General features: G+C 38.1%; 1 long non-coding RNA gene across 1 annotated transcript; it reads right to left on the bottom strand.

Moving 5' to 3' along the window:
* Nucleotides 1–3197: 3197 nt before the first annotated feature.
* LOC122693316 lies at nucleotides 3198–26536 on the bottom strand. The gene is made up of 3 exons (XR_006340865.1): nucleotides 26453–26536; nucleotides 22780–22783; nucleotides 3198–3241 (listed from the first exon to the last, which is right to left on the bottom strand). It is a non-coding gene; the product is annotated as an uncharacterized LOC122693316 (long non-coding RNA).
* Nucleotides 26537–26805: the final 269 nt, after the last annotated feature.

Here is a 26805-nt window from a genome sequence, read left to right on the forward strand (position 1 = left end):
AACATTAGACATAGAAGCCCAGGGAGTACAGACCTTTCATAGAAAAGGCTATGAAAGTCTTCAGATAAGAGGTGACATTTAAGGTGGCTTTTTAAAGTCAGGTAATACATGGACAAGCCTGAAAGAGGAACATTTTAGATAGAGTTAATATAAGGAGAAAAGCTCACTGGTGTCAAAACCTAAGGCAGTGGCCTATTTTGCAGTCTATCCTCTGGTCGAACAGTATCTGTAAAATATCTTCACACAGCTAACTCCTCCTCGTCAGTCTGTTCTCGGCTTAAATATCACCTTACATTCCAAACAGGCAGTATCTCCTCACAGACTGAGAAAGTCTTTATCTCACCACCCAGCTTTACTTATTTTCTTCCTACATAGACCACTACCTGCTGTTTTAGATAAGATGGCAGAGAAATCTCTGTAGAAAAATTGACATTTAAGTAGGGACCTAAATGAGGTGAGGTGATAAGCCACACAAGGCTACTGGAGATGAATATTCCATCAGAGGAAACAGAGAAGGCAAACTCACCTATTAGCTTGCTTTGCTTATGAACCACGAGGAAGTCAACCTGACTCATGCAGCAGAGTGGATGAGGTAGACAGTGGTAGGACGTGAGGTCAGAGGTTGGATAATGAAGAGTTTTATAAAGTATAAAAGTATTTTGGACTATACTCTGAATATGACAAAATGCCACATAAGAGGTTTTAATAAAAAGAAAAGCATAACCCTCATGTACATCTTAAAAAATCTAATATGTGGAGAAATATCTCTAAGGTTGGCAATGGAGCTTCAGCTCAGCATACAAAAGAAGAATTACATCTATTACATAGTCACAAACTCTTGGTAATGATAAAGAGATTATTGGTAAATTTATTCCCTCAAATGTTCTAGTCATTCATGCTCACCCATCGAATAGACTGATGTCTTAGATGCAGCAGGCAACAGGATGACCAATGCGTGGAATATCACAGTAATCGAGGCAAGAGGTCATGAAATCTTGGTCTTGTCAACTCAGGGTGAATAAAGAAACTTAGTGGCCCTGAGAAACATATGATGAGAAAATGTTTGAGGGGAATGAATATATCATACCATCGAGTGTATTTTTAGTCCTAAAGCCCTACTGTCTTTAAACTTAGTGGTGTGGATTTTTTGGTTTTTTGTTTTTTTTTTTTTGGGGGCGTATAGCTGCTTTACAATATTGTGTGTTTTTACTGTACAACAAAGTATATCTGCTGTATGTATACATATATACCCTCCCTCTTGGACCTCCTTCCCACTACCCCCCAGTCCTACTCCTCTAGGTCATGAATTGGATAAATCTTGAGAGCCATATTGTGTTTGCTATGCTAAGTCACTTCGGTCATGTCCTACTCTTTGTGACCCTATGGGCTGTAACATGCCAGGTTCATTTGACCATGGGATTCTCCAGGAAAGAATACTGGAGTGAGTTGCCATGCCCTCCTCCAAGGGATCTTCCCAACTGAGGGGTCAAACCCATGTCTCTCATGTCTCCTGCATTGGTAGGTGGGTTCTTTACCACTAGCACCACCTGGGAAGCCTGAGAATCACATTACTCTAGAGCAAACCAGATCTAAACAAAATTAAATTTGCCTGCATCTTTATCTATTACTGAATGTGCATCTGGTCCACTTTAGATTTGTATGGTTATTTCCACTTTATTAAACCAAGGAGATACTATCAGAAAAATCCCTCTATTAGACCAAAAGGTGCTGTCACACTCACATATATAATATATAGAGAATACTACTTAATTTTCATTAGAAGCAACTAGAATTAACAGATTGTGACTAATGTGTATTATTCCTAGAAAATCATACCAATACCTTTGCAGTATTTCCAGAAATAAGTCTAGATGCAACATTAGGATATAAGATATAATTTTATCATTTTATCATTAAGTAACTCTATGTGTTTATAAATTTGTTTGGCTTATTTTCTGTGTTGTCATAGAAGAATGCTGATAAACCTCTAATTGGAGTCTCAGTAAATGAAAGAAAGATATAACTGGATGTATTTAAGAGCCCACAGTTTCTTCCACAGAAACATAATAAATGAGATTTCTCTTAGTAAAACATACATCCAGTCATCCCCATTTAGCTTTATTTAAATCAAAGGGAAAACCTTTAGCGCTCCATCCCCATGGCTTCCCTAGTGACTCAATGGTAAAGAATCTGCCTACAATGCAGGAGACATGGGTTCTATACCTGGGTCAGGAAAATCCTCTGGAGGAGGAAATGGCAACTCACTCCAGTTTTCTTGCCTGAAAATTCAACAGACAGAAGAACCTGGTGGGCTACAATATCTGGGCTCCCAAAGAGTCAGATATGACTGAGTGACAAAACTACCACCTCCACCATCCCCACGTCAACCTGAAGTCATTTAATACTGCCACTTTCATCAGAGCTCATGAAGTGATGTTGGAAATTTCTGTATACTGTTTAGCATTGAATAAAATGAGAAATTAAAAAAAAAACAGTATAAATCTTAGGTATCTAAAATCTCTTGGTATCTGAAACTTCAATAATGTCATTATTTGAAGAAATCAAAATAATGTCTGGGAGACAGGACTTATGGAATGGTTAGAGTAAGGACCTCTGAAAATTTTGTCTTTCAGACATGTATCAGAACACGGGTACAAATTGTCAAAATTATTTCTACATTGAAGTGCCAAATACATGGCCCCAAATGACATGACCCCAAAGATAGCAAAAACTGAAAGAACTAAAAGAAGAAATAAATTCCATTTAAAAAAAAAAATTAAAGATTTCAAGACCTCTCATAGTAACTAATAAAACAAGGGGACATGAAATTCAGCAGAAATATCAAAGATTTCACCTATATACATAACAAGATGGACCTAATCAAAATCTATATAGAATATGTACTTTCAAACTACAGAACTCATTCTTTCCAAATACACACAAAATATTTACCAAACTGACCATATGCTGGGCCATAAAGCAATTCTCAACCTATTGCAAAGGATGAAATAATAGAGTATGATCTGTGATCAGAGGAATGGAGCAGAAAATCAATGATAGGAAAACAGCCAGAAAATCTTGACGTGTTTACAAATAAGACAATACATTCTAAGAAAATAATGAGCTAAAGAAGAAACCACAATTGGAATCAGAAGATTTGGATTATGGAGATAATACACCATAAAACTTGTTAATTCAGTTCAGTCACTCAGTCGTGTCGGACTCTTTGCAACCCCAAGGACTGCAGCACATCAGGCTTCCCTGGCCATCACCAGCTCCTGGAGTTTGCTCAAACTCATGTCCATCAAGTCAGCGATGCCATCCATCCATGTCATCCTCTGTTGTTCCCTTCTCCTCCTGCCTTCAATCTTTCCCAGCATCAGGGTCTTTTCCAATGAGTCAGTCCTTCCATTCGGGTGGCCAAAGTATTGGAGCTTCAGCTTCAGCATCAGTCCTTCCAGTGAGTATTCAGGACTGATTTCCTTTAGCACTTAAGAGCTTCCAGAAGCCTCTTATCCTTATCCATCAGAGGGTAGACAGAATGAAAACTGCAATCACAGAAAACTAATCAAACTGATCATATGGACCACAGCCTTGTCTAACTCAATGACACTAAAAACCATGCTATGTAGGGCCACCTAAGATGGACAGGTCTTAGTGGAGCATTCTGGCAAAACGTGGCCCACTAGAAAAGGGAATGGCAAGCCACTTCAGTATTTTTGCCTTGAGAACTCCAGGAACAGTATGAAAAGGCAAAACTTGTTAAGATACAGATAAAATTGTGCTTAGGAAAAAAAAAAGTCACAAATCCAGATCCTGAAAACATTAAAAAAGAAAGTGGTAGATTTAACTGAATCTTCTTCAAAATTATTTTGAAGTCTTAGCCCCTAGTAACTGTGATCATGACCTTATTTGGAAATCGTGTCTTTGCAGACGTAGTCAAGTTAAGAGGTCATGCTGGATTAAGGTGAGCCCTAATGCAGTATGACTTCTGGTCTTATAAGAAGAGACTTGAAGATACAGATGAGAACAAGGAGGAAGACCATGGCAGTGGGGGCAGAGGTTGGAGTGATACAGCTATAAGCCAAGAAATTCCAAGGACTCCTAGAAACTGCCAGAAACTAAGAGGCAGAGAAGAGTTGTCATGTGGAGGCATTAACAGAAGCCTTGTCCTGCCAACAACTAGATTTTAGACATCACACCTTCAGAAAAAGTGAAAGTGTTCATTGCTCAGTTGTGTCCAACACTTTATGACCCCATGGACTTGCCAGGCTCCTATATCCATGGAATTCTTCAGGCAAGAATACTGGAGTGGGTGGCCATTCCCTTCTGACCCGAGGGTTAAACCCGCGTCTCTCTTATTGCAGGCAGATTCTTTACAGTCTGAAGCACCAGGGAAGACCTACATATTCAGAACTGTGAGAGAAAAAATTTGTTGTTTTATTCCAAAATAATGGTCAAAATTAGTGTTTTGAAGACTTCTCAGGCTGGCACACAGAATAAAGTCAGAAAGAGAAAAACAAATATCGTATATTAACACATACGAGTAGAATCTAAAAAAAAAAAAAAATGGTACAGATGAACCTATCTGCAAAGCAGAACTAGAGACATAGATGTAAAGAACAAATGTGTGGACATCAAGAAGGAAAAGAGGGGGGCGGAGATGAATTGGGAGATTGAGATTAACATATAAAACCATTGATATTATGTATAAAATAGATAACTAATAAGAGCCTACTGTATAGCACAGGGAATTCTATTCAGTGCTTTGTGGTGATCTAAATGGGAAGGAAATCCAAAAAAGGGGGATACATCCAAAAAGGGGGAACTGATTCACTTTGCTGTACAGTAGAAACTAGACCACTAGCACAACATTGTAAAAGAACTAAACTCAAAAGAAAAAAGAAAACCCTCTCAAAATTAACCAAAGATTTTCAGCCATCTAATGAGATTATTTTTTTTTTAATGGCTGAAATCGTTGTAAGAACAGTGGACTCTGTGCATGATAATTTGATCTACAACCTTCTCCACCTTCTTAGTTCTATGATATCCTCAAATATCAGCTACCTTGCAACCACCTTAACTGTTAAAAACAACAGTGGAATGGCCAAGGAGGTGGGCAGAATGGATTTGGTTCTCTCCATAAAGCCCCATTATCTATGAATTTTCACTATTTGACACCTGTGTCAGCTCCACAGAAACACCTCATTTGCCAGACCTGTCATTATTTGACCTACCTTTACCTCCTTCAGTTGGAAAACTTTAACCCCAGGGCATTTGTCAAAAACAATAAGCAGTGATTGCTCAAATCTCATCTACTTGAGATGCCAAAGTAGGTATGAAAAAAAAGAAGCTGGCAAAAAACTGTAAATGAGGATCTCATGAATCAGGAGTCCTTAAGAGACTTTCAAAAGCTCCAATGAATTTCTGGAGAACCTAGGAGGCCATCTTATATGCAGAGCTGAGAGCATGAGAGGAAAGACCTGAGGAGGCCTGAATCTCTTCATTCTAACTGATGCTGAGGTCATCACAAGAACTCAAATCTGAGAGTTATAAACTGCTAGTGGGTGGCAGGCAAGAGTCAACACATACACAGAGCTCAGCAGTGAGGACAAAATGGGAGACTATTGACTCAGGTGGAGAGGGAAATGGCAACCCACTCCAGTACTCTTGCCTGGAAAATCCCATGGACGGAGGAGCCTGGTAGGCTACAGCCCATGTGGTCGCAAAGAGTCAGATACAACTGAGCAACTTCACTTTCACTTTTCACTTTCATGCATTGGAGAAGGAAATGGCAACCCACTCCGGTATTCTTGCCTGGAGAATCCCAGGGACAGAGGAACCTGGTGGGCTGCTGTCTATGGGGTCGCACAGAGTCAGACACGACTGAAGCGACTTAGCAGCAGCAGCTTCACTGACTCAGGGCTGAGTAGAGTCCCTTGGACTGCAAGGAGATCAAACTAGTCAACCATAAAGGAAATCAACCCTCAATATTCAATGGAAGGACTGATGCTGAAGCTGATGCTCCAATAATTGGGCCACCTGATGCAAAGAGCCCATTCACTGGAAAAGACAATGATGATGGGAAAGATTGAGGGAAGGAGGAGAAGGAGACAACAGAGACGGTTGGATGGCATCATAGACTCAATGGACCTGAATTTGAGCAAATTCCAGGAAATAATGAAGACAGGGAAACCTGGCATGCTGCAGTCCATGGGGTCACAAAGAGTCAGATAGGACTTAACAACTGAACAACAGCAAGTGATTGAATGATATCTGAAGGGGAATAAACATTAGACAATTAGTCCAGAAAGGTTACTAAAAAAACACCCATTGACAGCAGCAAATTACTGGTGTACAATTCATTTGAGACTAGATGAATTTTCCAAAGGAGTGAGTATATATTTTTTGAGAAAGGGGTTGGGGGTATCCTGTAAGTTAGCTATATGAGGAGAAACCAAAAAAAGATGAGATAAGAAGAGGCAGCCCGTAAGCTTAGAGTAAGTCTACATGTGTGCTGTCTTAGAAGCTAACTGAAGAAAGATTAACAAGGAAAAATGAGTTATCAAAGATGGCAATTAAAGCTGACAAGTCAAAAATAGGGTGGAAGATGAAGTTTGAAAAGGAAAACTGGTGACCTGGAAATACTGAACTTCTTAAAATGACTGAAGATTCATAGGAGAACATAACAGTAATGCGAAATCTGCACTGTGACGAGCACTAATTAAACTGATGTTGGCTTCTTTATAAATAATATATATAATTAAATCCATTTGAATCTCTACAGAAGAATTTTTCCACAGTTTCATGCATCATAAAATAATTTTAATGATAATTCTAATATAGAATATAAAGCTAATTGATTATTAAAGAGTATATTTTAAAGTCATCTAGAAGCATATTCATGTACACATGTGTCTAGTTAGGACAAAAAAAAAGTCATATAAGGTATTTCAAAACAGAGAAATTTACATAGGGAATTAGCTACATAAGTGTTGGAAATCTTAAAACACAAAAAATACAAATAAAATTATCACAGAGATAATCACTGGAGAGAGAACAACCTTCAGAAGAACTATAAGAATAAAGGCAATATGTTGAAATTATCAAACCCTAGAAGAGACTCTATATAGAGTTGTTCTTCAGAACACAGAGTAGGGGCTTTGGCAAGTTCAGTTCAGTTCAATTCAGCCGCTCAGTCATGTCCAACTGTTTGCGACCCCATGAACTGCAGCACGCCAGACCTCCCTGTCCATCACCAACTCCCGAAGTTTACCTATAGGACTTTGGGAATACTGAAATACTAGCTGATTAGGCTAATTCTGATGAGGCAAGAAGAAGGAGGCTACAACTAATGGCTTCTGTGCAAATGAGGGGCAGTATTACCCTCCTGAGAGACAAAGTTTAATAACATATACAATATGCAAGTATGAAGCTTAATAAAATACATATATTTAAAATCACAAACTCATGTACAGATGTGAGTCAGACCATAAAGAAGGCTGAGTGCTGAAGAATGGATGCTTTCAAACTGTGGTGCTGGAGAAGACTTTTGAGAGTCCCGTGGACTGCAAGGAGTTCAAACCAGTCAATCCAAAGAAAATCAACCCTGAATATTCACTGGAAAGACTGATGCTGAAGCTGAAGCTCCAACACTTTGGCCACCTGATGCAAAGAGCTGACTCACTGGAAAAGACCACGATGCTGGGAAATATTGAAGGCAGCAGGAGAAGGGAATGATGGTTGGATGGCATCACTGACTCAGTTGACAAGAGTCTGAGAAAAAGCTGGGAGATAGTGAAGGACAGAGAAGCCTCAAGTGCTGCAGTCCATGGGATTGCAAAGAGTTGGAGACGGCTTAGTGACTGAAAAACAACAAAAATCATAAAGCATTACTAATAAAATGTTATAAAAATCTCTACTGTAAATCCTATGTTTGGAAGAAGTCTATATTTTGACTCTCAAGACATACATTATCAGGGGGAACTTTATCAAAAGACAGAAAGAATTCCAGGTCAGAGATCTTTAATTTTCATTAGGCATGAGTACACACATAATAAAAGTTGCATTTATGGCAACTATTATAGAAATTAGTACATAAATTTTAGTAAGCACCATTTATCCAAAAATAATCAGAAAATTGGGTCTCTTGGTTAATTGAACATTCATGTTAATTGACATTTGTCAAATATATCATACATGGATTAACAGTGCTCAAATAACTAGAATAAAATAACATGCACTTGACATCAGAATTATAACTCGAAGGCTCTTCCTAGCTATATAATTCTGACTCTCTCCAGGATACACAAGTGTTCATACATTACCTAAAGTGTTGTCACTGATTTGAGCTAATCAACAAGTAATTGTGGTTGTATAACATTTAGAAGTAGAAGATAAAACTAATAAAACTGAACTGTTAAAAAAAAACTGAACTGATACTAACTCATGGACACAGTTTTGTTTTATTTTATATTTCTGATGTAAAATTAAACTAAGCTATAAAATATTATAAGGTAAAAAATTCTATGGGCTTCCTGGTGGCTCAGAAGGTAAAGAATCTGTCTGCAATGAGGGAGCCCTGAGTTTGATCCCATGGTTGGGAAGATTCCCTGGAGAAGGGAATGGCTACCAACTCCAGTATTCTGGTCAGGAGAATTCCAGGGACACAGGAGCCTGGAAGGCTACAGTAGTCCATTGGGTCACAAATAGTTGGACATGATGGTGCTTAGATTCATGGACTATGCTAAAGTCTTTGACTGTGTGGATCACAACAAACTGTGGGAAATTCTTAAAGAGATGGGAATACCAGATCAGATTACCTGCCTTCTGAGAAATCTGTATGCAGGTCAAGAAACAACTTTTAGAACTGGACATGGAACAATGGACTGGTTCCAAATTGAGAAAGAAGTACATCAAGGTTGTATATTGTCACCTTGCTTATTTAACTTGTATGCAGAGTACATCATGCAAAATGCTGGACAGGATGAAGCAGAGCTGGAATCAAGATTGCTGGGAGAAATATCAATAACCTCAGATATGCACATGACACCGGATATGGTAGAAAGCAAAGAGGAACTAAAGAGCCTCTTGATGAAAGTAAAAGAGGAAAGTGAAAAAGTTGGCTTAAAATTCAACATTCAAAAAATGAAGACCATAGCATCCAGTCCCATCATTTCATGGCAAATAGATGGGGAAACAATGGAAACAGTGACAGACTTTATTTTGGGGGGCTACAAAATCATTGCTGATGGTGACTGCAGCCATGAAATTAAAAGACGTTTACTCCTTGGAAGAAAAGCTATGATCAACCTAGACAGCGTATTAAAAAGCAGAGACATTACTTTGCCAACAAAGGTCCATATAGTCAAAGCTATGATTTTTCCAGTAGTCATGTATGGATGTGAGAGTTGGACCACAAAGAAGGTTGATGCTTTTGAACTGTGGTGTTGGAGAAGACTCTTGACAGTCCCTTGGACTGCAAGGAGTTCAAGGCAGTCAATCCTAAAAGAAATCAGCCCTGAAAATTCATTGGAAGGACTGATGCTGAAACTGAAATGCCAATACTTTGGCCATCTGATGTGGAGAACTGACTTATTGGAAAAGACCCTGATGCTGGGAAAGATTGAAGGCAGGAGAAGGAGGTGACAGAGGATGAGATGGCTAGATAGCATCACCAATTCGATGTACATAAGTTTGAGAAAGCTGTGGGAGTTAGTGATGGACAGAAAGTCTGGCATGCTGCAGTCTGTGGGGTCGCAAAGAGTCAAACACGAGGGAGTGACTGAACTGAACTGAAAAAATTCTATATTTTTACTTGTTGGCTTTCTGGATTAATAGATGTATACTCTACCAGGTCTTAATATAATGCTAAACATCTGTTTCAGCAAGATACATTTTCAAAAAGTAATATTACTTTTCTCTACATTTACATGCTCTTAGGATTATTATTTCTCCTTTGAATTTAATTATCTGCTAGTAATCTTGTAGAATGTAATGGAAATAAACAAGTAAGAGTTCCATATTTGTGCTATGAAAATTATTTTTATAGTAAGCTGATTAAGGAGAGAACATACCATTCTTTCCATTTTCTACTGATGATCACTAATTACTGACTAGGTTAGAGAGTTTTAAGAATTCTTAATGTATTATGACTGTGATAGAAAAATGCATTATTAATTTGTATGTTTATGGGGAGGGGAACCCTTCTCTTGTTGGACCTACCAAAAACTATTATATTAACCACTGGATCAACTGGTATAGGTAGAAAGAGAAGACATATTAACAAACAAAAAGTCATTGCCCTCTGACTTTAGTAAAAAAGGTATCCTAAAAAACATTACTATGTTTGACAGAAAGAAAAAAAAAAAAAAAAAAACAAACCCACAATACATTCTGGTTAGACAAGTACAGACCAGAGAGAGTAAAACTTATTATCCATTAAATGGTCCTTGTACTATAATTTCACTGAATGAATTTTGAAACCAATAAAGTTAGAATTAGCATCAATCATGCCCTTTATTTTACTAAAAATCTTTAACAGCCTTATTGAGGCATAGTTGGGATATAGTAAGCAACATATATTTAAATCTATAATTTTGTAAGTTTTGACATATGTATATACTTGTGAAAGTACCAACTCAATCAGGATAATGAACACAGAATATCCAATCAAAAATTTCCTTGATGACCCTTGTCAATCTCTTCCATATTTCCCAGCCATCTTCTAATCCCTGGCAACTTCTGATCTATTTTCTGTCCCTACATATATTTATTAACATTTTCCAGAATTTTATAAATATATATATATATATAATCACATAGTATGTGATTTAAGTCTAGCATCTTTCTCAGAATAACTATTTTCAAGTTCATCCATATTTTTACCTTTATCAAAAGTTAATTCATTTTTATTACTGAGTAGTATTTCACTGTATATACAGACAACTTGTTTTCTAATTTACTTGTCACAGACACTTAAACTGCTTCCAGTTTTGGGCTACCACACATAAAATGGCTGGGAACATTCATGTGCAAGATTTTGCATGGAAATTTACTTTTATATCTCTTGGGAGAAGAATGACTGAGACATATAACAGATGCCTGATTAACATCTTAAGAAACTGCCAAATTGTTTTACAAAGTGGTGGCCCCTTTTCATTCCTAGTAGCAGTGCATTAAAGTTCTAACTGCTCCAAGTCCTCACCAACACTTGATATGATTGAAAATTGGAAGTGGCTCAGTCCTGTCTCTTTGTGACCCCATGAACTATACAATCCATGGAATCCTCCAGGCCAGAATACTGGAGTGGGTAGTCTATCCCTTCTCCAGGGGATCTCCCCAACCCAGAGATTGAACCCAGGTTTCCCGCATTGCAGGCGGATTCTTTACCAGCTGAGCCACTAGGGAAGCACAAGACTATGGGAGTGGGAAGCCTATCCCTTCTCCAGGGGATCTTCCTGACCCAGGAATTGAACCGGGGTCTCCTGCATTGCAGGTGGATTCTTCACCAACTGAGCTATCAGCTGATATGATTAAATACTTCCATTTAGACATTTTAACAGGGGTGCTGTGATATTTGATTATGGATTTAATTTTCATTCCTCTGCTGCTGCTGCTGCCCTAAGTCACTTCAGCTGTGTCCAACTCTGTGCAACCCCATAGATGGCAGCCCACCAGGCTCCTCCACCCCTGGGATTCTCCAGGCAAGAATACTGGAGTGGGTTGCCATTTCCTTCTCCATTCATTCCTCTAGTGACTAAAAATGTGTTTTCATTTGTAATTCTTTGTTAAAGTGTCTGTTTAAATTTTTTGTTGTTTTTTAAAAAAATCCTATTGTTTCTTTTCTAATTGTTGCATTCTTTCTATATGCTAGAATCTAGTTTTTTTTTGTAGATGTGTGATTTGCAAATATTTTCTCCAAGAGACTTTTTTTTTAATTCTCTTTAATGGTGTATTTTATAGATCAAAAGTTCTTCCATTGATAAAAAATATATCTGTGATGAAAATTTACTGATGTATGCAGAATATTTACATGCAATTATAGCAGCACATCAAAATATGACATAACATTCCTCTTTTATTTAGTGAATTCTTATTCCAGATAACCATCATGATCATCTATTTGATTATTATCATCATCAGTTTAAGCAGGCCTTCAGTCTCACAAAAGTATTAGAAATGTGTGAAATGTTACTATTTTTCAACTGAAGCCAGTCTCCCTTTGTATTACCAGTGTAATAATATGTAATATTACCATATTTTTCAGAACTTCCCACAGTTATTTTACAGAAAAAAAAAATCTAAACATTTTATTTCTGAAAAGAAATGATAACAGTATATGAAAATCTGCAACTTTCCACACTATTCATGTCTGTGCTATGCTTAGTCGCTCAGTCACGTCCAGCTCCTTGTGGTCCCATGGACTGTAGCCTGCCAGGCTCCTCTGTCCATGGGAATTCTCCAGGCAAGAATACTGGAGTGGGTGCCATGCCCTCCTCCAGGGGATCTTCCCAACTCAGGGATCGAACCTACCATTGCAGGTGGATTCTTTACCATCTGAGCCACCAGGGAAGGCTATTTAGAAAATCAGTATCTGGAATATTGAATATTCATGTCTAGAATATTCTAAATACCCTTCTTTTTGGTAGGCTGTATTGTTGTTCTCAATTCCTCACTTTCTACCTGTGTCCAAACTTTTTTTGCAACTGACTTGCTATACTTCCCATTGAAGTGACTGAAAGTATCCTTGACGCTATTAGTGTTGGGTGTGGACAGATGACTTACTTTGGCCAATGGAATATTAGCGGATGTGACATGAACAAGGTGCGTACATGTACTCATGGGCTTTGGCTTCCCTCTTCTGTCTTTGTAAGCACAACGAGAAGTGCATGCTCCTTGTAGCTGTCGTTCCTTCCATCTGAACCTCAGAATGGATCAGTAGAGTGAACTGGACATTGAAGAAGCTTGAAATTAGCCCATTTTTAAGACAGAGCTGCTCCTGATGATTCAAAGACAGAAAATATGTGTATAGCTTTAAGCCTTGAGTTACATAGCATTGTTGCAGGAATAGTTAACTACTATACTTCTAGTACATCCACACAAAATTGTGGATGATGGAGAGGTCTTTTTCTATGAAGAAGTAACACTCCTCCTTTTTGAAGATATATCATTCTTATAGGGTGGCACACTGAGCATCATTCTCATGAATGGAAAATATCTTCATTTCAAAGAAAAAATTAAAATACCAAAAGGAATTCTACAGATAAATGCTTAAGCATATTTTTCAAAGAAAATATGGAAACATATATTTTAAAGTAATAAGGATAATGATTTCAACTAATTAGCATTTCTTGAACTTTACATTCCTAGACAGCTGGGGACATATGTTTTATAGACATTACATATCTTAAGGCTCATTAGCAAACTTGTGTAAAAGGGAGGGATTATTAACAGCACTACATAAAGTAGGATTTCTCAATGCCTGGTCCCCACACCAACAGAATTAACATCACTTGGGTGCCTGTTATAAATGCAAATTATCGGGACCCTCCCCAGACCCACTGAATCACAATTCCTGGGATTAAGGCACAGGAATTTGTATTTTAACAACTTTCTAGGTTACTCTAAAGCACAGTCAACTTTGAGAATCACTGAAGAAGGCAGAGGGGTGTGGGAGACACAGAGGTTAAGTAACTTGTACAAATAAGCCAACTAATTAATGTGTGTTTTAGGGTTTTAACTGGACATTCCTACTTTCATTATGTGTTAGATGCTTTGTACACATAATCTCATTTAATATTCAGTGAACCTACAAATTAGATACTGTCATTCCAATTTTTACAGATGAGGAAACAGAGCTCCTGGGTCAATAGTTAATAAGCTGTGAGCTGTTATCTATAGCCATATCTGTCCAATTCCAAAGTCAATAACTTATTACTATACCAAAATTCATTCATTAGAAATTGAAAACAAGCAGGGCATCAAGAAGTTTTTCCATGTGTAGAATATAATCTTCCAGAATTACTCCAAGACCACTGCCCAGAAAATAGAAGACTAACTGTGCTGTCACAGCATCAATGAGCTGTGTCTAACAGAAAATTAAAGAATTGGAAAACCTTCAACCTATGAAACAGAAGCTATTCTCAAGACAGCTTTATTGAAAGTTACTTCAAGATAAATCTATTAATGAAAAACACAAATAGTTAATGTTACTCACATATTAATTAGATTTTCAACTTAAGCCTTTCAGAAGGTTGTAAAATACTGGTCAATGGACCATTTTTTGGCAAGTAGATAGTTTTATTTGGCCCACCGAAAGTGAGTTTTTTTGCTTGGGTTTTTTGTTGTAGCTGTTTCTATGGAGTTTCTGTTTTTGTCTTGCTTGTTATTTTTTATTTTTGTAAGAGCTCAAATTTAAGCTTAAAAATGAGGAGATGATATACCAAAAAATCTATATATCCAGTGTCTCTTAAGAAATCAGTTCTGGCAACATGAGAACCAAGTTATACATGACATTGATAGCCTGAGCCACCTCTAGTGGAAGCACCCTCTCTTCTGCTAGCCATTTCCTATTAACAAACGCTATCTGAGGACCTGTCAAGAGTGCAGGCTGGAGTCAATCATTCTTGGGTTGAATTTTCTCTTTACCATGTACTAGCTGTGTGATCTTGGGCAAGTTCTGCAGGTTCCACATCTATAAAATAAAGATAACAAAAATAGATACCACATTTATTTCTGAGAGATTACGACAGTGTATGAAAAGTATTCAGGTTATTTCCTGGCATCTATTAAGTAAGTGCTCAATAAAGATTAGTTATTAGTCTGTTTTTGTTATTATTATCTATTAGTTATCTTTTTTCCAACAGGAAAGAATATTTCACTATATTCATGTTTTTCCCAGAAATAGTACTGTTAATCAGTAGACAGGGTGTTTTCAGCAGAAAATAGATTATATGTAGAGTTATGATAATTATAGGACTATTTAAACACGAGCAGGGAATAGGGATCCTCTGAGGAACAGTGGAAACTGTCAATCATTGTTGGCTGAAAAACAAGGGGAGGTGATGGCTATCAGCTTCTTGAAGGAGGGAGAGGTTTGTGTGGAGAAGGATGACTTAAAAAGAGCTGTGGTTTTTGGCTGAGGGAAAAAGGCAGTTGGAGAATATTCTGTAGGGGAGAACAGAGCAGTCAGAGTAAATCCCGAGGTCTCCATTCTCTTCCTTCTTTATGATGGAACTAAACTGAAATCCAGAGGACTAAGGAGCTCAGTAACATATTCTGTACAGTTGCCTCGGGGTGGAGAGACATCAAGGGGACGATTAACTTAAGAAAGTCAAGTATGTACGTCAGACAACTGCCCAGCTTATAGTAACCATACATGCTTAGTCACTTCAGTCATGTCCAACTCTGTGCGACCCTGTGAAATGTATTCCACCAGGCTGCCCTGTCCATGGGATCTCCAGGCAAGAAAACTGGAGTGGGTTGCCATGCCCCACATGAGGGGATCTTCTCAACGCAGGGATATTATAATACTATTCTATTATTAATGCCACATTTTCTAGAGCCTTACAGCCTCTTCAGTTCAGTTCAGTCACTCAGTCGTGTCTGACTCTCTACGACCCCATGAACTGGAGCACGCCAAGCCTCCCTGTCCATCATCAACTCCCGGAGTTCACCCAAACCCATGTCCATTGAGTTGGTGATGACATCCAACCATCTCATCCTCTGTCATCCCCTTCTCCTCCTGTCCTCAATCTTTCCCAGCATCAGGGTCTTTTCCAATGAGTCAGCTCTTTGCATCAGGTGACCAAAGTATTGGAGTTTCACCTTCAGCATCAGTCCTTCAAATGAACACCCAGGACTGATCTCCTTTAGGATGGACTGACTGGATCTCCTTGCAGTCCAAGGGACTCACCAGAGTCTTCTCCAACACCACAGTTCAAAAGCATCAATTCTTCGGTGCTCAGCTTTCTTTATAGTCCACCTCTCACATCCATACATGACTACTGGAAAAACCATAGCCTTGACTAGACGGACCTTTGTTGACAAAGTAATTTCTCTGCTTTTTAATATGCTATCTAGTTTGGTCATAACTTTTCTTCCAAGGAGTAAGCATCTTTTCATTTCATGCCTAAAATCACCATCTGCAGTAATTTTGGAGCCCAGAAAAATAAAGTCAGCCACTGTTTCCACTGTTTCCCCATCTATTTGCCATGAAGTGACAGGACCGGATGCCATGATCTTAATTTTCTGAATGTTGAGCTTTAAGCCAACTTTTTTTTTTTTTTTCATTTATTTTTATTAGTTGGAGGCTAATTACTTTACAATATTGTAGTGGTTTTTGTCATACATTGGCATGAATCAGCCACGGATTTACATGTATTCCCCATCCCAATCCCCCCCCCACACCCCTCTCTACCCGATCCTTCTGGGTTTTCCCAGTGCACCAGGCCCGAGCACTTGTCTCATGCATCCAACCTGGGTTGGTGATCTGTTTCACCATAGATAATATACATGTTTCGATGCTGATCTCTTGAAACATCCCACCCTCGCCTTCTCCCACAGAGTCCAAAAGTCTGTTCTGTACATCTGTGTCTCTTTTTCTGTCTTGCATATGGGGTTATCATTACCATCTTTCTAAATTCCATATATATGTGTTAGTATACTGTAATGGTCTTTATCTTTCTGGCTTACTTCACTCTGTATAATGGGCTCCAGTTTCATCCATCTCATTAGGACTGATTCAAATGAATTCTTTTTAATGGCTGAGTAATATTCCATGGTGTATATGTACCACAGCTTCCTTATCCATTCATCTGCTGATGGACATCGAGGTTGCGTCCATGTCCTGGCTATTATAAACAGTGCTGCGATGAACATTGGGGTGCATGTGTCTCTTTCAGATCTGGTTTCCTCAGTGTGTATGCCCAGGAGTGGGATTGCTGGGTCATATGGCAGTTCTATTTCCAGTTTTTTAAGGAATCTCCACACACACTGTTCTCCATAGCGGCTGTATTAGTTTGCATTCCCACCAACAGTGTAAGAGGGTTCCCTTTTCTCCACACCCTCTCCAGCATTTATTGCTTGTAGACTTTTGGATAGCAGCCATCCTGACTGGCATGTAATGGTACCTCATTGTGGTTTTGATTTGCATTTCTCTGATAATGAGAGCATCTTTTCATGTGTTTGTTAGCCATCTGTATGTCTTCTTTGGAGAAATGTCTGTTTAGTTCTTTGGCCCATTTTTTGATTGGGTCATTTATTTTTCTGGAATTGAGCTGCAGGAGTTGCTTGTATATTTTTGAGATTAATCCTTTGTCTGTTGCTTCGTTTGCTATTATTTTCTCCCAATCTGAGGGCTGTCTTTTCACCTTGCTTATAGTTTCCTTTGTTGTGCAAAAGCTTTTAAGTTTCATTAGGTCCCATTTATTTATTTTTGCTTTCATTTCCAATATTCTGGGAGGATCAGAGGAGGATCCTGCTGTGATTTATGTCAGAGAGTGTTTTGCCTATGTTCTCCTCTAGGAGTTTTATAGTTTCTGGTCTTACATTTAGATCTTTAATCCATTTTGAGTTTATTTTTGTGTATGGTGTTAGAAAGTGTTCTAGTTTCATTCTTTTACAAGTGGTTGACCAGTTTTCCCAGCACCACTTGTTAAAGAGGTTGTCTTTTTTCCATTGTATATCCTTGCCTCCTTTGTCAAAGATAAGGTGTCCATAGGTTCATGGATTTATCTCTGGGCTTTCTATTCTGTTCCATTGATCTATATTTCTGTCTTTGTGCCAGTACCATACTGTCTTGATGACTGTGGCTTTGTAGTAGAGTCTGAAGTCAGGCAGGTTGATTCCTCCAGCTCCATTCTTCTTTCTCAAGATTACTTTGGCTATTCGAAGTTTTTTGAATTTCCATACAAATTGTGAAATTACTTGTTCTAGTTCTGTGAAAAATACTGTTGGTAGCTTGATAGGGATTGCATTGAATCTATAGATTGCTTTGGGTAATATAGCCATTTTGACAATATTGATTCTTCCCATCCATGAACAAGGTATATTTCTCCATCTGTTTGTGTCCTTTTTGATTTCTTTCATCAGTGTTTTATAGTTTTCTATGTATAGATCTTTTTTTTTTCTTTAGGTAGATATACTCCTAAGTATTTTATTCTTTTTGTTGCAATGGTGAATGGCATTTTTTCCTTAATTTCTCTTTCTGTTTTCTCATTGTTAGTGTACAGGAATGCAAGGGATTTCTGTGTGTTCATTTTATATCCTGTAACTTTACTATACTTGTTGATTAGCTCTAGTAGTTTTCTGGTAGAGTCTTTAGGGTTTTCTATGTAGAGGATCATGTCATCTGCAAACAGTGAGAGTTTCACTTCTTCTTTTCCTATCTGGATTCCTTTTACTTCTTTTTCTGCTCTGATTGCTGTGGCCAAAACTTCCAAAACTATGATGAATAGTAGTGGTGCGAGTGGGTACCCTTGTCTTGTTCCTGATTTTAGGGGAAATGCTTTAAATTTTTCACTATTGAGGGTAATGCTTTTAAGCCAACTTTTTCACTCTCCTCTTTCACTTTCATCAAGAGACTCTTTAGTTCTTCACTTTCTGACATAAGGATGGTGTCATCTGCATATTTGAGGTTATTGATATTTTTCCCAGCAATCATGATTCCAGCTTGTGCTTCCTCCAGCCCAGCATTTCTCATGATGTACACTGCATATAAGTTAAATTAGCAGGGTGATAATATACAGCCTTGACGTACTCCTTTTCCTATTTGGCACCAGTCTGTTGTTCCATGTCCAGTTCTAACTGTTGCTTCCTGACCTGCATACAGGTTTCTCAAGAGGCAGGTCAGGTGATCTGGTATTCCCATCTCTTTCAGAATTTTCCACAGTTTACTGTGATCCACACAGTCAAAGGCTTTGGCATAGTCAATAAAGCAGAAATAGATGTTTTTCTGGAACTCTCTTGCTTTTTCCATGATCCATTGGATGTTGGCTATTTGATCTCTGGTTCCTCTGCCTTTTCTAAAACCAGCTTGAACATCTGGAAGTTCACAGTTCATGTATTGCTGAAGCCTGGATTGGGAGAATTTTGAGCATTACTTTACTAGCATGTGAGATGAGTGCAATTGTGCAGTAGTTTGAGCATTCTTTGCCATTGCCTTTCTTTGAGACTGGAATGAAAACTGGTCTTTTCCAGTCCTGTGGCCACTGCTGAGCTTTCCAAATTTGCTGGCATATTGAGTGCAGCACTTTCATGGCATCATCTTTCAGGATTTGAAATAGCTCAACTGGACTTCCATCACATCCACTAGCTTTGTCTGTAGTGATGCTTCCTAAGGCCCACTTAACTTCATATTCCAGGATGTCTGGCTCTAGGTGAGTGATCACACCATCATGATTATCTGGGTCATGAAGTTTTTTTTTGTACAGTTCTTCTGTGTATTCTTGCCACCTCTTCTTAGTATCTTCTGCTTCTGTTAGGTCCCTACCATTTCTGTCCTTTATTGAGTCCATCTTTGCATGAAATGTTCCCTTGGTATCTCTAATTTTCTTGAAGTGATTGCTAGTCTTTCCCATTCTATTGTTTTACTCTATTTCTTTGCACAGCCTCTAGAAAATCATTTTACTATGGTATATTTTTGCTTTTTGCCCTGTACTGTCTGGTTCTCCTTAAGTGTCACTCCTTCAAATTCTTAAGTATGTGAAACTTGGGGTTAATTTTTATCCAGATAATATAGATTTCAATTTCTATTACCTTAAATGCAACAGAAAACCAGCTCACAGCTAATTAACTTTGAAAGTTCCAATAAGCTTTGTGTTGGTGTTTGGGGAATCACATGATATAAACAGGATGCTGTCTGATCAAAAACATTTCAGCAGGTCAATCTGGATACGGCATGTATTTGTACCTCCTCAGAAGGCACTTTGCTGGACAGAACTACCATCTCGTCAGTGTAGCTACGAGTGACAGTGAAAGACAATGTATATTCTCTTTTTACAGGAGTGTCATTAAAAGACACAGGCACAAGAAAAAAAGGCCTCCAGAAGCTGATAGAAGACTACCAGCCTCTAATCAGCTACACACCTTCCTGTGGAACTCTCAGCAAGTCAAATCAACACACTGCAGCTTCCAATTAGCAATTTGATTTCTCCCTCTCCAAAATGTAGAGACATCAAAAGATAGCCAGACATCTGAAGAAAATCTAACATGAAGGACAGACTGAAAAATAAAAGGAAAATAATGGACTTTGGAGAAAGCAAAAATGTATAGAGAAGAAAAGAAAAAGATCCCACCCCTCCCCAAGGAATAGCAATTGCAAAGGAGGGCATGAAGAAATCTTACTAAAGAAAAAAAAAAAAAAGAAAGGAGCATCTGTAAATTTAATAAGTCTGTGAAAATCCATCCCTTAAATCTGTCCTTGAGTTCTGGCTACCTGGTTTATGCCTTTAGGCAGTACTGTACCAAATAAGGATAATATATTGGGTTTTTGCTGTTGGAACAGTAATTTGTAGGAAAAGGTCAAGACTTCATCTATCTTGAAAACCACAGCTGCAGCAGCTGAACAGACCACTCAGGCATTTTTTAGAGTGAAAAACAGATGTGTGCTAATGTGTATATATGATGGCCAGTACCTGTACATTTCCCCCCATCCATGTAATAAAATACATATCTAATCATAATAGTGCCAGGTCAAAGGATAAGCTTTGCTGAAACACTTCAAATATGTTAACATTTTCTCCCAAGTAGAAAGGAACTAGTTTTTAAGTGAAAATAATCACTTCTACAGGCTTCCCAGGTGGTGCTAGTGGTAAAGTATCCACTGTCAATGCAGGAGATGCAAGAGATGCCAGTTCTATCCCTGGGTCAGTAAGATCCCCTGAAGTAGGAAATGGCATTCCAGTATTCCATTCCAGTATTCTTGCTTGGAAAATTCCATGGGCAGAGGAACCTAGAGGGAACAGTCCATGGGGCCCCAAGGAATCGGGCACAACTGAGGGACTGAGCACACATACACACACGCACAATCACTTGAACAGAAGAATAAACTGTGAAATATCTTGAATAGTCAATAAACTGAATATAGTCACTAGGCACCTGTGTTGAGAATTACTAGGAAAAATAAGTTGACATCAGGAAATACCTAAGCAAAGTCTTCATTTCACTGTTATGTCTTAGTTATCAATTACATTACTGAAGAAAAGTATAAAGTCATTTTGATTATTATCAAGACTTCACAATTCCATAACCAGAACACAAAATTTCATAAGTTTTTGAGAGCAAAATATGAACTTAGAAGGCACTGGGCCCTACTCTCAGGAAATGGAATTTCATAGATAGGAAATGACTTCCTAGGATCCCATATCTTCTAAATGACTGAGCCCAGACAAAACCCAAATTCTATGTAATCTTAATTGTGTAGATTTACAGATTATCAGGATACTTAAATATTACCTTCTATGTGAAAAACTCAAAGGCATTTCATCAGCTGACTTGCATTCAAATTTCTATTCCCATACTGATAGCTTACAGTAAACAGCTTCGGATTCCTGATCTCTGAAGAAGATGATTTAGCTTCGGTACCAGGGACCAGGCTTGATCAAGAGCTTTTGTGTAGCAGAGTTTTATTAAAGTATAAAAAGGGACAGTGAAAGCTTCTGACATAGACATCAGAAGGGGATGGAGAGTGCCCCCCTTGCTAGTCTTAGCATGGCCTTAAATACTTTTGCCAGACCCACTCCCACAACAGAACATCATAAATTAACAAGATTAGAACAATAAAAAGGTCTTACCAGACCCACTCCCACAGTATACAAGTTTTAAGATAACAAGATTAGTAAGAAGGTTTTTGTTAAGGAGAAACATGTCCTTCAGCAAGATACATTGTTATACTGACTAAGACAAAACAATGTAGAAAAAAGTTTGTCCTTGTCTCCTCCTTGAGAGCCTGGGACCTTTCTTCTCCTTGGGGACCCTGGACTTCATATCAACCTTCCTAGGAATTGACTCTCTCAATACTCATGCTGTGACTTTACGGAAAAATATTCTAGAGTTTTTCATATTTAAAATCAAAATCTTGACTTTTACTATATTTTATGTTTTATTTGTTTCTTAGAAAGCAACATGAAAGTTCTATGTCTTTAGTCAAGTGCTATATATATATATTTCATTTTCCTTTGTTGTTTGATGATTCATTCACTCATCAGTGATGAAGGCTTAGGGTTTAACAGTATGAATATAGAACTAAAACAAGCATAATCCAAACCCCAGTGAGCTCTCAATCTCTTAGAGAGAAATTGACACATAAATTATAAATGCAATATTAAGATTCAAGAGCCACTGCAGAAGTAGACAAAAGGCTCAGTTGTACAAAAAAGAAGGACTGGCAAATTCTATCTCTAGGATCCATAAAAAAACTTCACAGAGAAGGTTATATGAATCTATTCTTGAATGATGAGCAGGTTTTAACTGCAAAGTTAAGATGATGTGAAGATAGTGGTGATGAGGTGGGGGTGTACAACTGTAGTGATAAGGAACATTTTATTTTATTTTTTTAGGTTTTTATTTATTTGTTTTTCTTTTTTACTTATTTATTATTTTTCTCACAATTATTTTTATTAGTTGGAGGGTAATTACTTTACAATATTGTAGGGGTTTTTGCCATACATTGACATGAATCAGCCATGGATTTACATGTGTTCCCCATCCTGAACCCCCCTTCCACCTCCCTCCCCATCCCATCCCTCTGGGTCATCCCAGTGCACCAGCCCCGAGCACCTGTCTCATGCATCCAACCTGGACTGGTGATCTGTTTCACACTTGATAATATACATGTTTCAAATGCTGTTCTCTCAGATCATCCCACCCTCACCTTCTACCATAGAGTCCAAAAGTCTGTTCTATATATCTGTGTCTCTTTTTCTGTCTTGTATATAGAGTTATCGTTACCATCTTGAACATTTTAAACAGAGGTTATTCTTGAAAAGAACAACAAAGAATTGCAAGAATTAATATATAGTTGGTGATATCTGGGAAGAACTTCAGTAAGACATGATGCTGAAAAGTCAACAGAAGCAGGACTTAATATCTTCTTAGACAATACTGAGGTGACTGATGATACTTTGTTTTCCTTCTATAGGCAAACATGTATAACTGAAACAAGTAATGGAATATTTATATTTGATGAATATGTAAAATTTTTGATCAATGGATTGGATGGCATAAATTCTCGATTCCAGGAGACCAGTTGAATAATTATTATAATTGTCTAGACCCTAAAGTTAATGCAAACAGGTGTTGTTCAGTCATGTCCAACTCTTTGCGAGCCCATGGACTGAAGCACGACAGTCTTCCCTGTCCTTCACTATCTCCCTGACTTTGCTCAAACTCATGTCCATTGAGTCAGTGATGCCATCCAACCATCCCATCATCTGTCACACCCTTCTCCTCCTGCTGTCAATCAAGCATCAAAGTCTTTTTCAAAAAACTGGCACTTTGCATCAGTGGCCAAAGAATTGGAGCATCAGCTTCAACATCAGTCCTTTCAGTAAATATTCAGGGTTGATTTCCTTTAGGACTGACTAGTTTGATCTCCTTGCAGTCGAAGGGACTCTCAAGAGTCTTTACTATCACCACAGTTCTAAAGCATCAATTCGACAGCACTCAGCCTTCTTTATGGTCCAACTCTCACAGCCATACATAACCATAGAAAAACCACAGCTTTGGCTATATGGACCTTTGTCACTAAAGTGATGTCTCTGGTTTTTAATATGCTGTCTAGGTTTGTCATAGCTTTTCTTCCAAGCAATAGGCATCTTTTAATTTCATGGTTATAATCACCATCTCCAAGTGATTTAGGAGCCCAAGAAAATAATGTCTGTCACTGCTTCCATTTTTTCCCCATTTATTTGCCATGAATTGATGGGGCCAGATGCCATGATCTTTGTTTTCTGAATGTTGAGTTTTTAGCCAGCTTTTTCACTCTTCTCTTTCACCTTCATCAAGGGGGTCTTTAGTTCCTTTTCACTTTCTACCATTATGGTGGTGTCATCTGCATTTCTAGGTTATTGATATTACTCCCAGAAATCTTGATTACAGCTTGTGATTAATCTAGCCCCACATTTTGCACAATGTAGTCTGCATATAAGCTATATAAACAGGGTGACAACATACAGCATTGTTCTTGAAGCCTTATACATGTTCCTTAGGAGGCAGGTAAGGTGGTCTGGTATTCCCATCTCATTAAGAATTTTCCATAGCTTGCTGTGATCCACACAGTCAAAAGCTTTAGTGTAGTCAATGAAGCAGAAGTAGATATTTTTCTGGAATTACTTGCTTTTTCTATGATCCAACATACGTTAAAAATTTGATCTCTGGTTCCTCTGCCTTTTCTAAATCCAGTTTCAACATCTGGAAATTCTTGGTTTATGTACTGCTGAAGCCTAGCTTGGAGGATTTTGAGCATGACCTTGCAAGCATATGAAATGAGTGCAATTGTGCAATAGTTTGAACATTCTTTGGCACTGCCCTTTGGGGTTATAATAAATATAGCTGATATAATAAATAACTGATATAATAAAAAATAACTGATATGATGAATAACTGATATAATAAATAAAAACTGACCTTTTCAGTCCTGTGGCCACTGCTGAGTTTTCCAAATTTGCTGGCATATTGAGTGCAACACTTTAAATGCATCATCTTTTAGGATTTGAAATAGCTCAATTGAATTTCATCACCTCCACTAGCTTTGTCTGTAGTAATGCTTCCTAAGGCCCACTTGACTTTACACTTCAGGATGTCTGGCTCTAGGTGAGTGACCACACTATCATGGTTGTCCAGGTCATTAAGATCTTTTTTGTATAGTTCTTCTGTATATGCTTGCCATTTCTTCTTAATCTCTGATTGTGCCCATTTTTGCATGAAATGTTCCCTTGGTATTTCTAATTTTCTTGAAGAGATCTCTAGGAATATATTCAACATTTTAGGAATCAGTGAACTAAAATGGACTGGAATAGGTGAATTTAATTCACATGATCCTTAGATCTATTACTGTGGACAAGAATCCTTTAGAAGAAATGGAGTAGCCCTCATAATCAACAAAAGAGTCCGAAATGCAGTACTTTGGTGCAATTACAAAAATGACAGAATGATCTCGGTTTGTTTCCAAGGCAAACAATTCAATATCACAATATCACAGTAATCTAAGTCTATGTCCTAATCACTAATGCTGAAGACACTGAAGTTGAACAGTTTTATGAAGACCTACAAGACCTTCTAGAACTAACACCAAGAAAAGACGTCCTTTTCATCACAGGGAACTAGAATGTAAAAGGAGGACCTCAAGAGATACCTGGAGTAACAGGCAAGTTTGGCCTTGGAGTACAAAATGAAGCAGGCAAATGCTAACAGAGTTTTGCCAAGAGAATGCACTGGTCATAGAAAACACCCTCTTCCAACAACACAAGAGATAATTCTACACATGGACATCACCAGATGGTCAATACTGAAATCAGATTGATTATATTCTTTGCAGCCAAAGACGGAGAAACTATATAGTCAGCAAAAACAAGACTGGGATCTGACTGTGGTTCAGGTCATGAACTCACTGCAAAATTCAGACTTACATTGAAGAAACTGGAGAAAACCACTAGGCCATTCACATGATCTAAATCAAACCCCTTACAATTATACAGTGGAGGTGACAGATTCAAGGGATTAGATCTGAGACAGAGTGCCTGAAGAACTGTGGACAGAAGTTTGTAACATAGTACAGGAGGCAGTGAACAAAACCATCTGCAAGAAAAAGAAATGCAAAAAGGCAAAATGGTTGTCTGAGGAAGCCTTGCAAATAGCTGAGAAAAGAAGAGATGCAAAAAGCAAAAGAGAAAAGGAAAGATATGCCCATCAGAATGCAGGGTTCCAAAGAATAGCAAGGAGAGATAAGAATGCCTTCTTAAGTGAACAATGCAACCAGTTATGGGAATGTAAACAGACTGAATAGGCAAACATGCTTTAGTGATGGTAGATTAGAAATAATGGTCACATGTAGGATTTGTGAAGGAGAGAATTATGGTCAATTTTCTGGTTACCGACTTTCACGATCATATAATTTGTGAAACCATTCCCTGAGGTTGGGTATAATGGAAAATTGGAGAATGTGGCAAGGGGAAAATAGAAGGTTCACTTAAGCAAATTCTTAAGGGAAAAATAAAATAGATAGTTGTCCACATGGATGAAACTCAGGAGAAAAAAAAAAAACTATAGGAGTCCTTGAAATATCCTCAATAGTCATGAAATATTCACTTAAAATTAGAAGACTTTAGTATAAAAATCATAAAAATGACTATCTTACACAACTCTTTCAATAAACAAACACTTTAGATCATTTGTGTTGCTGTTGTTTAGTTGCTAAAAGCCACGTGGCACTCTTTGTGACCCAATGGACTACAGTCCTCCAGGTTCCACTTTTCAGATGGATTTCCCAGGCAAGAATACTGTAGTGGGTTGCCATTTCCTTCTCCAGGGGATCTTCCTGACCCATGGATCCAACCTATGTCTCCTGCACCTGCAGGTGGATTCTTTACCACTGAGCCACCAGGGAAGCCCTGACTCATTTGTGGTTTACTCTAATCGATCAAAATTATTCACATGATTCATAAGACTGAACGAGTGAGTAGGCAAGAGAACCCCACAACATGCAGGATTTCTCTAGACTCGTGTCGGGGCTTCCCTGGTTGCATTAGTGGTTAAAGAATCCACCTGCCGGTGCAGGAGACCTAAAAGATCCTGGTTCAACCCCTG

This window comes from Cervus elaphus, chromosome 5 (genome assembly GCF_910594005.1).
Source record: "Cervus elaphus chromosome 5, mCerEla1.1, whole genome shotgun sequence".
Lineage (NCBI taxonomy): Eukaryota > Metazoa > Chordata > Mammalia > Artiodactyla > Cervidae > Cervus > Cervus elaphus.